This window comes from Myxocyprinus asiaticus, chromosome 7 (genome assembly GCF_019703515.2).
Source record: "Myxocyprinus asiaticus isolate MX2 ecotype Aquarium Trade chromosome 7, UBuf_Myxa_2, whole genome shotgun sequence".
NCBI classification, from domain to species: domain Eukaryota; kingdom Metazoa; phylum Chordata; class Actinopteri; order Cypriniformes; family Catostomidae; genus Myxocyprinus; species Myxocyprinus asiaticus.
The window spans coordinates 9,310,288-9,322,249 of NC_059350.1; the positions used below are offsets into that span (position 1 = coordinate 9,310,288).

General features: G+C 37.8%; 1 long non-coding RNA gene across 2 annotated transcripts; it reads left to right on the forward strand.

Annotated features, from left to right (window-relative positions):
* Positions 1–2,822: 2,822 nt before the first annotated feature.
* Positions 2,823–8,312, forward strand: LOC127444019 (uncharacterized). 2 transcript variants are annotated; one of them, XR_007897747.1, is made up of 5 exons: positions 2,823–6,505; positions 6,594–6,755; positions 6,867–6,984; positions 7,060–7,127; positions 7,210–8,312. It is a non-coding gene; the product is annotated as an uncharacterized LOC127444019 (long non-coding RNA). The 2 variants fall into 2 exon arrangements; XR_007897746.1 differs by having other exon boundaries at positions 2,823–6,755.
* Positions 8,313–11,962: the final 3,650 nt, after the last annotated feature.

Consider the following 11,962-nt stretch of genomic DNA (forward strand, 5'->3'; position numbering starts at 1 on the left):
AGGTCATCAAAACATCTCTTTAAATGTTTTAAAGAGGGGTTTGTGGCTACAGATTTAAAAAAAATTTTTTATGAATAACAGCAACAACAAAAAACTTGCCAGAGGCTATTTGCACTAAGTGTAAATAGCAACATAAAGCATCTTCATTGCATTAAGTGCAAATAGTGTTAGATGCTATTTGCACACCTAATTAAATACTAACATACAATCACTGCAGTGTGTTTAATGTGTTTATTTAGAGTCCCACAGACACCTAAACCTTATCCTAACCTTACCTTACAAAGATTTGCCATGTATTTATGACAGTTACAATAGTATCACCATGGTATTTTGTAGTAAAATCATAGTAACCACAAAATTAAACATGGATACTATATATAACACCGTACTACTGTAGTAACACCATGGTTAATTGCATTAAACTATGGCTTCTGCCATAAACATGGTTACAACAATATTATTTGAGTAAAACCATGGCTATTTGATCTGGATCTTTAATGTGTCTGAAATCAACACAGATGACAAGTGCAAACATCTGAAGCACCTTTAATACAGGTTATCCACTAAAATAATGAATAATTCTGCTTGACATGTTGCGTTTGTGCTTGCATTAAATTTCAACCACATCTATGAGCATGCCATTTTTTTTTTTGCACTTTCTTTGTCTTTTCTGACATTGTTGTGCTTGATTATCATGCAGTAACACACTTACATAGTGATTGATGTCGTCATGAAACAGAGACCCTCCCCTCCAAATCCGAACACAAGTAGTTACAGGAGATGCATTTAAACGACCAGGTGTAAACAGCCATGTGTCTCACCTGACCACATGTGATCGGATTGACCAAGACGCTTCGTAATACCAGGTGGAAATGGTGTCAAAAGCAATAGTTAACATGATGTAACAAAGAACGATACTTTTACAGCATTTAGCCTATTAAGCTTTGTTAATGTTAATTTCTACATCTACTAATACAATTTAATATGAAAAGTTGCATATATTAACATTAGCTATGAATAGATTATAAACTAACAATGAACAATTGTATATTTATAAATGAACACTAACCAAGATTAATAAATGATAATGTATATAACCTTATTGTAAATTGTTACCAGTTATTATGACTTGACTCCATCAGTGCAGGGTCACACATAACCAGCACATTTTTTCTTAGATTGTGTGTGTGTCTGATTGGTTTCATATTTGCATTATAAAAGCTGTGCGGTGCACTAAACTTAAAAAGAAGAATGACAGACAGTTATAGTCACACAATTGAGTTTCATTGTCTGCATGAGTCAAACGTTGGGAAGAACCCTATTGTCTGGTTGAGAAACATGATGTAATGCAATGTTGAGGTCATGCTGTGGTTGCCATGGCATCACCTTATGAATGCAAATGTGGGGTATCAAGCCAAGCTTTCAATCAGTTTCTCATAAGTCAATTAACCTTCAAGGGAATCGCCTTCTTTCTTTGTTCATGTATCTCGCATTAAATTGAGCCTTTGGAACTGTGGTTTCAGCGTCAAGAAAACTTCATTCTGGTTGCAAAATGCATCACAGTCTGACTAACCTGACCACAGAGATTGTAAGCCACAGACTAAATTTGAACACCTGTGAAGGGCTTGAAACTTTTCCAGGAATCTAGTTTATGAAAAACTGTTTTGTGTAAAGAATCCCTACACTGCAAAAAAATAAAAAAAAATACAAAATTCTTACTCCGATATTTTTACTGGAAAACAGGACAAAAATACAAAGTAAACATATTTAAAACAAGATACATTTACTGGGATAGCAAAATGACATATTAAATCTTGTAAATCTAACCAGATTTAGTGAGGTTTATGTATGCTTCACAAAAAAAAAAAAAAAAAAAAAAAAACTATTTACCAGTGGGGTTAAAAAAAAAAACCCTGTACTTTATTAATAGGGTAAACCATTTTATTTTTCCCATCGGCAAATAGCTTTTTTTTAAGCATAAACCTCATTAAATTCTGTTAGATTTCTCTGAAAATGAGGCTTAAAGGTATAATTCACCCTCCAAAAATTGTCATCATTTTCTCACCCTCATGTTGTTTCAAACCTGATTTTCTTTTATTTCTTGTGGAACACAAAAAGAGATGTTAAGCAAAATTACAAGCCTCATTCTCCATTCATTTGCATTGTATTGAAAAAAGATACAATGAAAATGAAAATAATGATGACAGAATTTTCAATTTTGGGTGAACTATCCCTTCATTATAATATATAATTTTGCTTATGTATGTATCATGTTTTAAGGATGTTATGTTTTTTTCTTTTTTACTGCAAAAAACAAACAAAAAAGACAACTTCCTTGGGAGTGTAAGCTGGTTTTTATTATTTTTTCATTATTGCTTTGTTGAAATCGGACTCTGATAAAACACTCTGTTGTTCCATAGTTTCACCCTATTGGAGCACCCATCCTATAAATGTTAAGTTCAACATATGCCGTTCGAAGTTCTTCTTTTACAACCATGACTTATTTTTCCACCTCTCTCAACCATTGTAGTTTAAAGAAAGCAAATCAGGTTACAGCAATCCTCTTTTTGGATTATTTTCATAGGGTTTGGGCGTTATAGCTTAAATCACTCCCTGCCTCTCAGTTTCACACACACACCAGCAGGCTCAACAAATGTTAAAATATAATTTATCTTGCAGTTTATATTGTGTATACTCCAGCCCTCAGGTATCTCTATAATGAAGCCTTCATGTCTAAAATCATCACTTCTTGGATCGGATTCTAACACTTCTCTGTGTATCTGCAATGCTGTACTCACTTAAACCCATGTGAAAGTGTTTAATTGAAGGCTTATGCACACTCACCGTTGCCCCTTGTCCCTCTTTCTGACACAATTGGACTGGCTCAAGGTGTCTCCTGGGAGACATTAGTCAGTGAAAAAGCAAATACCCCATTTTGAATCCATGTTTTCAATTTGGAGGCACATGGTTTGAATTAGGTTCATGCTTACTGAGGTGGGTGAGTGGGAGGGTTAGCCTTAGGAGAGAGGTGAGTGAGAGCTTCCTATACACCCACAGAAAAACACATTTACACTTTAGGAATCAGCTTTGTTTCAGATTCTTAGGGGATTTTGGAGTCAATAAGAGGTAATCATATGTATGAACAATGTGCTTAAAGTGAAACAGCTATAATGTAATGGTGCAGCTAACCCATCAAACCATTGTGTTAAAAGTCTTATAAACTAAAGAAAAAATGTTGTGTGAATCATATAAAGAGAGACTAGGACTACGTGTCACTCAGGAAAGTTGTTACAAAGGGCTTTATCTCAGGAGTCCAAGTACACAAATGTATGTTTTGTTTGTTTGTTTTAAACACTTAGTTTAAAACCCCCTTAAAGGGATAGTTCACCCAAAAATGAAAATTCTCTCACATTTACTCACCCTCATGCCATCCCAGATGTGTATTACTTTCTTCTGCTGAACACAAACAAAGATTTTTAGGAGAATATCTCTGCTCCGTAGGTACTCATAATGCAAGTGAATGGTGACCAGAATTTTGAAGTTTAAAAAAGCACGTAAAGGCAGCATAAAAGTAATCCATACGACTCCAGTGGTTAAATCTACTGTATATCTTCTGAAGCAATATCATAGATGTGGGTGAGAAATAGTTCAATAATTAAGCCCTTATTAACTATAAATTCTCCCTACCCAGTACACTCTTTTAAAAAAAAAAAAAAAAAAAAGGTTCTTTGGGATTCTATATAGAACCCTAGGGCTTTTTACTCAGCTCCAAGGAACCCAAGGTTCTATTTACAAAGATTTACAGAATAAATTGTCTTTAGGTTGACAATTGCTTAAAGCAAGTATATATGTTTGTATGTGTATGCATAAATTACACTATTGAAAGTTTTGTTTATAAATAGCTTTGAACACTACATTACTTTTGTATTTGCATTTCATACTGCAGAAAAATACAACTTTTACAATGTACTTCTACAACTTTGGGTTTGATTAGAAAAGAATAAATGACAGATGATCAGATCCAATGTCCTTTCTCTTTTAGATGACAGGTTTATCTCAATATTTATATACAGTCTATGGTATAGTCTGTTGTAACAAAGTTCGTAGTTTCAGGGCAAATGGAGGAGTCAGGAGGCAGCGGAACAGTCAACGTGAGTATTTTTATTACTCCTATAGCGTCAGACAAAACTTAAACAAAAAGGGCTGTTTGTGGCCAAATAAACACACAGGCAAGTCAAATGAGAGTTCACATTAATATTCGTAGTCACACAGCCGGGTTTGAGGAGCAGAATGACGTGGCAACGAGGAAGACCACCCCTCCTCCCAACGACCAGGTGCTATGTCTTACCACAGCTGATGTGAGGAAAACTCTGCGCAGAGTCAACCCACGGAAGGCTGCTGGACCAGACAACATTCCTGGCAGAGTGCTCAGAGGATGTGCAGACCAGCTGGCGAATGTTCTTACTGACATTTTCAACATCTCCCTGAGCAGCACGTCGTTCCAACATGCTTCAAGGCCACCACCATCGTCCCCGTGCCGAAGAAGTTTTCAGTGTCCTGCCTCAATGACTACCGTCCTGTTGCACTCACACCTATCATCATGAAGTGCTTCGAGAGGCTCGTCAAGAGGCATATCAAGACCCAGCTGCCCCCTCACTGGACCCCCTGCAGTTTGCGTATCATCCCAACCGCTCAACAGATGATGCCATCGCCACCACCCTCCCACCTGGACAAAAAGAAAACATACATTCGAATGCTGTTCATAGATTTCAGTTCAGCATTCAACACAATCGTTCCTCAGCACCTGATTGGAAAGCTGAACCTGCTGGACCTGAACACCTCCCTCTGCAACTGGACTTCCTGACTGGGAGACCTCAGTCATTCCGGATCGGGAGCAGCATCTCCACCACCACCATACTGAGCACTGGGGCCCCCCAGGGCTGTGCTCAATCCACTGCTGTTCACACTGCTGACTCACGACCGTGCAGCAATGCACAGCTCGAATCACATCAAGTTCGCCGATGACAAGACCGTGGTGGGTCTCATCAGCAAGAACGACAAGGCAGCATAAAGAGAGGAGGTGCAGCGGCTAACGGACTGGTGCATAGCCAACAACCTGTCTCTGAACGTAGACAAAACAAAAGTGATGGTTGTTGACTTCAGGGGAACATGGAGTGACCACTCTCCGCTGAACATCAACAGCTCCTCTGTGGAGATTGTCAAGAGCACCAAATTCCTTGGTGTTCACCTGGCAGAGAACCTCACCTGGTCCCTCAACACCAGCTCCATAACCAAGAAAACCCAGCAGCATCTCTACTTTCTGTGAAGGCTGAGAAAAGCCCACCGCCCATCCACACCACATTCTACAGAGGGACTATTGAGAGCATCCTGAGCAGCTGCATCACTGCCTGGTTTGGAAATTGCACCATTTCGGATCGCAAGACCCTGCAGCGGATAGTGAGGACAGCTGAGAAGATCACGGGGGTCTCTCTTCATTCCATCATGGACATTTCCACCACACGCTGCATCCGCAAAGCCACCAGCATTGTGGATGACCCCATGCACCCCTCACACAAACTCTTCACCCTCCTGCCGTCTGGCAAAAGGTACCGAAGCATTCGGGTCCTCACGGCCAGGCTGTGTAACAGTTTCTTCCCCCAAGCCATCAGACTCCTCAATACTCAGAGACTGGACTGACACACACACACACACACACACACACAAAAAACTTAACACCATCCGACTCCCTTTGCAATTTGCAAATTTAGCAATTATTGAACCATCTTGCACTGTTTGCACACATGCACTTTATGTAGTTCTGTGTAGTCTCACGTAGTTCTGTGTTTGTTTTTATGTTGTTTTATGTACCATGGTCCTGGAGGAACGTTGTTTAATTTCACTGTGTACTCTACCAGATGTATATGGTTGAAATGACAATAAAAGCCACTTGACTAGACTCTCTCTCTGCTTCCTCTTTCTGTGGACTGATGCCCTTGTCGGCCTTTTCAGGTCACCCTCCACCATCACTATAACGAGACACAGGTGTTAACGAAAATGACAGCCCAGGTGACGAGGCGTCCTGCTCTCCATCCCTGCAGACAGACACATTTCCACGCCCCCATCCCGACATCTATTCTTGACTCATAATTTAACAAAAGATGCAAATAATTGTTTATCATAAACAGCAAACAACTTGAGTGTGTAGCACTGTTTTTTCCCCCTCTTATCTACAATATACAGCGCGAAGGCACAGCTCTTGCGAGTGATCAAATCGCGCGAATATCCTATTTCAAATTTAAACAGTTACAAAAAGTCGGTTGAGCTGAAAGCTTGAGGGCGACATAACCTTGGTAAGATAAATTAATTTGTTGATTAATTTTGTTATTTTTATTTATTTTGACCTAAATCCTTGTTATTTATGACTAACACATTTATTTCAGCAAGCACAATGAATAAACGCTGATAAAACTGTTTCATCTAGGCCTGTGATATTCTCCGCCAGGAGGTTAGTAATTTCAAACTTGAATCACTAAAGTCTCTGTTGTGGATAGACCTACTAGTCTATGTTATAATTACATTTTCTTTGAATGTAGAAAACATGGGAAAAACTAAACAATTTGGAGCACATCACAGCACTGAATTAAACCAACTGCACTGATATAAATAGATTAATCAAGCTCTGTTCAAGAGTGTGAATATGTCAAATGTCCAAAGTCAAAGAGAGGAATTGATGGAACGTTTCAGTATCTCAACTTGTGAGTATTTGGTGTTTGTAGTTTTATTGTCATGTAGCCTACAAAAATATGATCATCATGTATTTTTTTTATTTTATTGAAGATGCCATAATAATTTAACATGGGTTTTAGAAAAGACCTTCACCTAACTCAGAGCACTTCTGAAGTTCTGGACATCAACATCATCAGAGACATGAGAAGTGGAGGTCAAAGGAGACATTTGACTTAAAGACAAACAATGTCATAAAAGGTACATATTTTTCTATTATTTTGAACTGCATCAAGGTTTTTATGATACTAAATAATGTTTAATTTCTGTTTGCAGTAGCTCTGGAGTGCAGCATTACTAGTTTGACCATCTTCATACAGATAAAACACAACACTCCTATTCATGTAAGTTTTAAGATGAGAGATATCAATTTCTTTGTTTTTTAATGACTCTGCATACTGACAGCAGGTCTATTAAATGTTTCAGATACTTACAGGGATCAGCACATCCATCCTCAACCTGATCTTTCATATGGTGTCAAGACCCCTCAGAGAGTGCAGAGAGTCGGCATCAAACTGATGACATGGAGATGCCTGAACTGAAGTAAAGTTTTGTTTAATTTGTCGTATCCAAAAGACCTTACTCAGTTTGTCAGACCAGTGGCAACAAAATGATTCTGTATCTGCCCCAGTGCTAAAATTGTTTAACAGCTTTTCATAGGTCAGTTTTTATTTATTTTTCACTTTATTAATCTTACTTATGGTTATAATGTTAACGCATAGTTAATGTTAAATGATTTAATGTTTATGATTTTTATTTAAATAATATTACTACTGATTAACTATTATTACAAACCTGTGGATTTATGAAGTCAGTTCTCATACCTATTGCATTATGAATTGTGTTAATTATTGCTTGTGGTGTTGTAAATACAAACTATTAAAAATGCTTTACTTATTTATACTTAAATGTCTTTTATATGGTTAATTCACTTAGTGATATATGAACTATTCAATTCGCATATCCATTAAACGTTCTTCTGGTAATAAAACAAAAAATAAATGTGAAAAATAAAACAATAGCCAAATGTTATGGTTGCATTTTGGGAACCCCTAAAAGATTCTGTATAGAACCTTTCAACCTGGCTCAAAGGGGTTCTATATAGAACCTTTTAGGGGTTCTAAATATGAAGCAAGCGATAGAACCCTTTAGGGTTCTATATGGAAACTTTTCTTCTAAGAGTGTAGGTGGCGATGCAAATCGGCAAAAACAAAAGAAGAATGTGAAAGTGGAGATTTATAGGTGATTACTGTTATGCTACTTTTATATGCTTTTTGGATCTTCAAAGTTCTGTCCACAATTCAATTTCATTGTAAAGACCTAAAGAAAATTTTTCTAAAAATCTTTGTGTTCAGCAGAAGAAAAAGTAATTCACATCTGGGATGGCACGAGGATGAGTAAATGATGAGAGAAATATCATTTTTGGATGAACTATCCTTTTAAATTAGATTTTGTTTTTTTTTTGTTTTTTTGTGAATTCTGTTCGCCAAACTAAAATTCCAGTATCAACATATGCTAGGATAATTGAAGCAAGGGTCAACTATACATTATATTTTAACTGAATTGTTGAATGGTTATTCATAAATGTCAGGTTAGAGTAAGTGAAGTTACATTTGTTTTTAATGTTATGATTTTATACAATTTATGAATGAATGTATATGTTGGCCACAACTTTGGTTTGACTTTTTTTGTTACTTTGTATATTTTTGCTGTTTCATTCATGTGCTTACACAGAATTTGACTTTCAAAAATAAACTTACCTTGAGAAACTCACTAGAAGAAAATCTGTGACAACTAGCCCTGGTCTCCCCTATAAAATGTTAACACCCCTGATTGTCCCCCAGTTTTTAATGTGTATTTCTATTCTTAGGTTTCTGTGAGGTGTTTCAAGTAAACCGTAATTCCTGTAATAACTGTGATTCATATCGGTTCCTCTCATTGACAAAACTACCACTTGAGTTGGTACCTAAATTAAGTTTTCAGATCTGTCTGAGGGATTAGGATTTTTTTTTTAATTTTTTTTTTTTTATTACTTTACCTGTGTTGCTCATTTAGAAAAAGCTTGAATCTGAAAATAGGCATGAGTGGAAGTCTGAAATTCTTGGATTACATCATCCTTTATGATGTCATTATTATTGGGTGACTTTGGCACGTTACCGAACGGGTGAAGTCAGGCAGAAATTTTGCTCTCGCTGCCCAGTACAAATCATTTATAACGGAGCCTCGGGTCACTGTATCCATACAGACAACTGTTAACTCCCCCAGCCCCCCAACCTCCATCCACTCTCCTTTCCTTTCATTACTCGTCTTTTCAAGGGGACAGTTGAGAGAGAGAGAGTGACGTCTTCTCTTTGAAAAATGGGGGGAAAATGGAATGGAAGCCTGTTGTGTTTATCTCTTGGGGACATCAAAATTGATTTACTAGTGCTCATTTGATTAACCTCAGAGTAAATGTTTATTGCTCAGAGGTAGCTCTTTCAGAGCTCAGGAGACTTAATGGAGTAAATTGAGTCAGTTATGTTTCATCTAAGTATCAACTTTGTCTCATGTTTTTCGTAAAATTCCATAGGAGAAATAAAAATATATGCAAATGAGACAATTGTTGACATACAGTAGGTGTATTGAGGTATGAAATTAATGTGGATAGAATAGTTCAGATAATTTGGTTTTGGAGAATTTGATGATATTGACATTTCATTGCAGACTTTGGTAACCTGGTAAATCTGAGGGGGGTGTGAGACATCGCTGGGGTCTCTTCTGAAACTCTAGAGGAAACATGAGATAAAAAAATCTGAGAAACTGACTTCTTTTGCTCTCTATTTAATCTCTGATTGTCATCTAGGAGAAGCAATTTAGATATTATAGAGATCTAATTTGTGATTCTTCTTTCCTTTAACAATCTTTTTGGGATCGTGTACGCTCTACTTCCCAAAAGCACACATACACATACATAAATTCCACCCTGTGAAAATAGCAGTGGCAGAGGTGTTTAAGAAGGTGCATGCTGCTGGACATCTCAAGCTGGAATCACATTTATTCTCATTAGATTCTGATAGTGACAGCTGGATGCAGGGGAGGCATGAGCCAAAGTCATAAAAAACAACCTCACTACCTCTTCCTGCCATTACCTCATACAGATCACATCACATCCCGTCAGCTCTTCTCCGCGCTCCACCATGGTGCATGCTGCTGTATGTTTTTAATGTTCAATCGTGTAAATTTCTTGCCTGTCAGGCTTACCGGCTACTTGTCAAATTAGTCTGCTGAGGAGAGAAGAAAATGGCCCGTCCTCAACCAGGTTTGGGGTTGGGTGAGCAATTTGCATATGTATCCCAAGATTACATGCAAGTCTCAAACTTGTCCAAAGCAAAAAACAAAAAATACACTTGCTGTATTTGCATGTCCTGTGTTAGTAGACAATTCTTAGGTTCTACCACACCTTTGCTCTCTAGGCTAGGGTTCCACTTTGTTGTGCACAGTCGAGTGCTCTAGCCTTTCAAAGTATGCTCTTTTGACCACGACCCTGCATGGACGCTTTTGACGCATGCACAATATGACTGCTTTGTGATACTCTATAGCACAGTCAACACGAGGTGCATGTGCAGACCATGTGGATGGTCTGTATGACAAAATTTGCGTTTTTACAGTTTTTTTCAATTGCTTGGTCAGAATCCATGTTTGATTCAATCCCCTGGCCCCACAGGTTTTTTTTTCAAATTGTACTTTGGTGACCGAACCATAGACGATTGCATCTTCAATATGAGAACCTCCAATGTTACTAGCGGCAGCTGTTTACTACTGTAGCCAGGTAGCAAATGATGCCAGCTTCACTGATTTATTAATGTTTTTATCCTTTTGCATTTACCATCAAAACTTTACATGTACAGAACAGCACTTCTGTTTGTCTGATGCGGATGCATTGAAAGATATGTGAAGAATGAAAATTTGAGAGATGCATTTTACTATAAATGTAAGAAATTAAATAATATGTTTGAAAGGCAGCAGGCAAAGATACAAATTATACATAATCAATAGCTGTTTACTTCCACAATTTAGGACGGATTTTACCTCAGACTACTTTATCAAGGGGCTTCAGATACGATTCGCTGGTGCGTACCTGAGTCCAGAAAACAGTTATTCAACCAAATTAAACAACTGAACTCTGACGTGAAACGATATCAGGTCCATACAAAAAGCTGTAGTGTGAAAGCACCCAGTAATTCTCTCTCATTTTCTTTCTCTGTTATTGTAATCATTCATCAAACCAGTTTTTTGCCACTTCTTTATTACCCTGTTGTAAATCAATCTCAATCCTCCCAGACTCTCAGAGAGCTTCTATTTCAGTTAACGGTAGTTAACAGTGCTTAGGCTTTTATTTGGCCAGTCGAAAAGACCCCCCCCCCCCCACCCAAGTTCGTTTATCATCCATAGTAAATATTTTGTCAGGATGCATTTTACAGATGGCTGTTTGTTATACAGCGACGGCAGAGGTTAATAGAGAGGGCTCCGTGAGATGAACTTGCTCTTTCCCCCGGGACATGCGTTCTCAGTGAGGGCCAGTGATAGATGAAGTAAGCAAAGGATCAGTTCAGGCCCATGTTCAATCAAGTGGCTTCATAGCTTCCATTACAGTGTGTGGACGCTTTACGGGGACCTGTTTTATGTTTAAGGCTGTGGAGTGTGGCATTGTTTTTATTGGAGAGCACTGACTGGTCATTAAAATTAGGATGATTGGAAATGTATGTTTTGAATTCAGTGTCAGTTTGGACTGAAATGAATGATAGATCAGATTCTGTTTCAAGACCTTCTTATATCCAAATGTGTTGCTGTTCCTAGACCTTTCTTTATTTCAGATCTGTTGCTTTTCTAAGACCTTCTTTTATCCTGATCTGTTGCTTTTCCAAGAGCTATCTATATCCAGATCTGTCACTGTCCCTAAGCCTTCTTAGTTACAGATCTGTTGCTTTTCCAAGAACTTCCTTTATTCAGATCTGTCGTTGTTCCAAGACCTTCCTATATTCACATGTTTTGCTCTTCCAAGTCCTTCCTTTATTCAGATCTGTTGCTCTTCCAAACCCATCCTATACCCAGATCTGTTGTTCTTTTAAAACCTTCCTATATCCAGATCTGTTGTTGTTCCAAGACCTTCCTATATTCATATCTGTTGCACTTCCAAAAC